Source organism: Dipodomys merriami, unplaced genomic scaffold, assembly GCF_024711535.1.
Source record: "Dipodomys merriami isolate MVZ:Mamm:240054 unplaced genomic scaffold, mDipMer1.0.p SCAF_1450, whole genome shotgun sequence".
Taxonomy (NCBI): domain Eukaryota; kingdom Metazoa; phylum Chordata; class Mammalia; order Rodentia; family Heteromyidae; genus Dipodomys; species Dipodomys merriami.
This window is the reverse complement of record NW_027202772.1, coordinates 71,052-76,106: the sequence shown is the minus strand read 5'-3', so window position 1 is coordinate 76,106 and position 5,055 is coordinate 71,052. Positions and strand designations below refer to the sequence as shown.

Here is a 5,055-nt window from a genome sequence, read left to right as displayed (position 1 = left end):
TGTGTATGTATATTTTTTATTTGAAGTCAATAAATTTTTATTTAATCATTTTTACATGTTGTAATTCCTTCACTGCCCATCAAACTGATGCTCAAGATTTCTCTTGAAATCTAAGGGAGCCCTTTTTGAAGCAAACAATTTTCAAGCCAGCCATTTCACTGCTCGGGAGGCCAAAATCTAGTGGCTATGTTCAAATGGCCAACCAAAAGCAGAAACTCTGATCAGCCCTGCCACAAATCTTTTATTGGGGCTTCTTTTAGCACTATTACAGAATTACTGATGACACACCTAAATTCTTTGAAATGTCATTTTGCAAGCAAATTTTGGGATCACTTTTTAAGTCCAACAGCTTGATTCAACTGCTGAATGCCTGCCTAGAGAAAGAAAAGCATTTGCTGAAAAGATCAGTTATCCTAAGTATTATCAATATGAATTGTCAAACTGCATATATTGTATCAATAGAAATACCAGGTTTACCATGGACAAAGCCAAGAAAACCAACGATGCCAGATATTGAGTTTCTATTGCACTGTCCTTTGAACATATCAGCAGGAGGTATTGCTGAATGCAAATACCATACAGTGTAATGTAAGTGTGTGTGTGTGTGTATATATATATATATATATATATATATATATATATATATATATATATATATATATATATATATATATATATATATATATATATATATATATATGTCGTGGGGTTTGAACTCTGGGCCTGGGCACTCTCCCTGAGCCTCTCTGTGCTCAAAGATAGCCTTCTACAACTTGAGCCACAGCACCACTTCCAGCTTTTTCTGTTTTTCTGAGGAATCGAACCCAGGGCTTCATGCATGAGAGGCAAGCACTCTATCCTTAAGCCACATTCCCAGCCCCAATGTGAAGTTTTTAAGTGGCAAGATCACATAAGATAATAACAATTATTACTATTGAGTATGGCATACTCATTTCTATGAAGTTTACCTAGGAAGCAAGTTTTGCAAAGATCCATGTCACTGCATTAAAGACACCGGTAGCAGTGCTAGGGGAGCAATCTCATGACTTCCATCACAAGAGATGTCCATATTTAGCATGTCACAGTAGCGAGCAATGAACATGGGCATCTGTAAATTCTAGTCCAACCAGACTAGGAAGGGGGACCTGAGCTGATCCTGATCCATCCCTCCCAGCCACCCCTCACCCATTGAAGACTTTAGGAAGAACTATTTCTAGGTGGTGGAGCAAGGCAGAGGCACCATGGTCTTCTACAACCAGAACGTGGATAAAGAGGACAGACCACACACATGATCCCAGTGGCCCATGAGCTCAACCTTTGTTGTGGAAGTAGAGGAATCAGGATGGATTTCTCAGGGACTGTCCCCCAACAGAAATCCATGTTTCTCCTGCAAAAGTTCTGACTCTGTCACGTGCACATTGATTTGTATATCACACCAGATAGGGAGCTGTGTGTCATACACACACATGCACACACACACACACACTCAGCCATCATGGGTTTGTGTCACCTAGCTACCCACCCTGGAAATGATCATCCCACCTAAACTCAGCAGACGAAACAAAGCCTATTCCCTGTCGGTGGATTGACTACATCTCCCTTTTGAGCTCTCCTAATGAGTGATCCAAGCGGTGAAGACAAATGCAAATTTTCCTGCAGATAAACAGTCATTGAACATTCTGAAATAGAATGGTCTCCAACATGACAACAGTCCTGGGGTTTGAACTCAGGACCCTGAGCGTGCTGTCCCAGAGCTTCTTTTTTGCTCAAGGCTGAGCATTCTACCACTTTAGCCACAGCACCACTCCTGGCTTCTGTGTGTGTGTGTGTGTGTATGTGTTATAATGAGGAATTGAACTCAGGGCTTCATGAATGCTAGGAAAGCACTGTACCACTGTACCACATTCTGTGCCCTAGGGTAATGTTTTGTTTTGTTGTTTTAAATTTTCATTGTAAATGCATTGAACAGGGGAGTTACAGTTAATAAGAGAAGTAATGAGAGCCAGTCACCTGTGGCTCATGCCTGTCATTCCAGCTACTCAGGAGGAGGCTGACATCTAGAGGATCATGGGCAAACTGGAAGTCCTGCCATATTTGTGGTTCAGTGTGGTACTGAGCACCAGCCTGGATCTGAAGAAGCTAGGGGACAGTGCCCAGGACCCAGAGTAAAAATGGTAGAATGCTAATCTTGAGCACAAAAAGCCCAGGGCCATAGTGTGTTTTGAACTCAGGGCCCTGGATTACTGTACCTGAGGTTCTTCAGCTCTAGCCTGGACACTACTACATTGAGCCTTAAATATAGCACAACTTCTGGTTTGTTGGTAGTTTCATGAGCGATCATAATCTCAAGGACTCTCCTTGCCCTAAGGCTGGTGATCCTATCAGATCTCAGCCTCCTCCTGAGTAACCATACTTGTCGAGGCTGCATTGAATTATGCATCTTCCTGATTTCCTTGTCATGTCCAAAACGAGCTTTACAACATCGGTGTGGGGGGGGGAGTGGAGGGGAAGGAGAAGGATTGGGATTGGGGAGGAGGGGGGAGGCTGGGAAGGGACGTGAAGGGTAAACAAAAGGAGGAGGCTGCAATGCTTGGTAAGAAATGTACACATTATCCTGCCCATGTAATTGTAACCCCTCTGTACACTATGTTCACAAATAAAATTAAATTAAAAAAAAAAAGAAAAAAAAAGAAAAGGGACAGAGTCTGACTGAGGAGAAGCTCGCCCGAGAGGAACCTCTGGTTTCCAGCTTCCAACACATCCTGGAAACAGGCGAGTTTCCAGGATCCTCTTCCCTCCAGAATACCCCCAAATCCTGAAATTGAAATCCTTCCCCTAAGAGCCCTGGCCTTGGTCCAATCAAACCTCTTTCCATAATCCTGTATTTTTTTTGGTTTAATTTCTTCTCCCTTGTCCTGTTTTTCTTCTTTTTTTAAATTTCTCCCTACAGATTATTGTCCCCAGGAATAAGGACCCAGCCTGTTGGTGGAAGCCCTTTATTCTGGGTGTATAATGTTCCAGGTTGGAATTAAAAAATCGCTCTCGAAGGAGGCTGTGGTCATAATTCACGTGTCCAAAATGAGTGTTTTTTTTTGGGGGGGTGGGTCACTTGGGGAAGAAGAAAGACAGAATGATGTGGGACAGGAAGCAGTGGGATTTCTTTCTTCTCTGCTCACTTCCTTCCTCACAGGTAGACTTCCCTTCACAGGCAGAAACTTGTCCAGGAATCTGCTTCCCACCCCCATACACCCCATTCCAGCAGAATAGTCCTCTGGGAAGTTGAACAATCCTTGCTTTCCAGAAGTTTTTTGTTTTTTGCTTTTTTTTTTTCCTCTCCTACGAGGTCATCTATCTTGACTTCCAGCTTTGCTACTTCCTCCTCCTCATCCTCCTCCTCCCCTTCTCCTGAAATTTGTGCTCCCACAATACTTAACCTAGTGATCCAGTAAACCACATCCTAAACATATCATTCTTACTTGGATGATTGACTCAATGTCCCCTGCCCAGACCATTCCAATGGGATGATTGGACAAACTGAATTCTAGAAAAGAACCTTAGAGTAGTTATTATTATTATTATTATTATTATTATTATTATTATTATTATTATTATTATTATTATTATTATTCAGAATAACTCCAGGCTCACGACTGCCATCCTAGCTACTCAGGAGGCTGAAATCTGGAGGATCGTGGTTCAAAGCCTGATTTCTCTCCTTACCCAACCATCAGAACCTAGGAATGCAGAGGATTGGGTTAGACTCAAACTACACCCTTTGGTCCATTCGTTGTTCAGTCCAAGGTGGGGATGGAGTAAGAATTATTTCTTATTAGCCCATGAAACAGGAGGAAATCACAGTGTGTGCTTTTCCTGGGTCCATCCCCAGACTCACAGGGATGCCCACCCCAAAAATATTAGCCGTAATTCAACATGGGTCCCCAAGAACTCAGGCTCACTCGACATCAGTGGTAGAGATTTTAACTCTGGTCATGCGAGTGGTGGCACAAGAAACCAATAAAGGCGCTGGAAGGGTTGGGAGAGAGAGCGGGGAAACTTCCACCAGGTCCAGGCACAAGAGGGTTTAGAACCAAACTTCTGCTGGGCCAGATGAAGGTGTGTACAGTGAGCACAGGGCAGATAGAGAGGAAATAGTAGAGGTGAGCAAGGGGGTGTGTGGGTGGAGAGGACTCAGAACTGACCTCAGGGTCTTGGGGGTGGAGAACTTGTCATAGTCTGAGTGAAAGGTGATGGGGCAAAGGAGGAAGTGAGTTCAGAGGAAGAAGTGAGCTCAGTGGGTGAGGAAGTGACTTCAGAGGAAGAGACAGTGGCCTTAGAGGCAGAGGAAGTGAGCTCAGAGGAAGAAGTGAGTGAAGCCCCGGGGGGGCTGGTCAGTCTGAAGGAGGCATGATGGGGCAGAGGAGGAAGTTCCCCAGATGGTTAGGAAGTGAGTGCAGAGGAAGAGGAAGTGGCCTCTGAGGAAAAGGAAGAGGAAATGGCCTCAGAAGAAGAGGAAGTGGCCTCAGAGGGAGAAAGTGACTGTGGGACCTGTGGGGGACCCATCATTGTCTGCAGGAGGCATGATGAGGCAGAAGAGGAAGCTCTTCAAATGCTTAGGAAGTGACCTCAGAGGAAGAGGTAGTACATTCAGAGAAATAGGAAGTGAGCTCTGAGGAAAAGGAAGCACACTAAGAGGAAGAGGAAGTGAGCTCAGAAGAAGAGGAAGTGACCTCAGCAGAAGGGAAAATGATCTCAGAGGAATAAGAAATCACCTCTGATGCTTAGGAAGTCACCTCAGATGCTTAGGAAGTTACCTCAGAGCCTGAGATTCTTTGCCTACTCAATGATTGATGGTGACAGGTGTTTCTTTACTGGTTTGGGGCTGGTGATCTCTGGTAAGGCTACAGTGCTTCCTACTTAGCAATGGAGAACGTTGTGTCCCTCCTGGGGAAAATTCCTGTACATCCTCCCCAGCTGTGTGATTTCAGTCTGTGATCCCCCCTTCAGGGGTCAGTTTTCAAAGATTGTCCATAGGCTGCCCCAGGTGATTGAAGTCCA

The 5,055-nt window shown here is 44.4% G+C and overlaps 1 non-coding gene across 1 annotated transcript; it reads right to left on the bottom strand.

The window, feature by feature from the left end:
- Positions 1 to 448: 448 nt before the first annotated feature.
- On the bottom strand, positions 449 to 586 carry LOC138826616 (small nucleolar RNA SNORA8). The gene has a single exon (XR_011371778.1). It is a non-coding gene; the product is annotated as a small nucleolar RNA SNORA8 (small nucleolar RNA).
- Between the last annotated feature and the right edge of the window lie 4,469 nt (positions 587 to 5,055).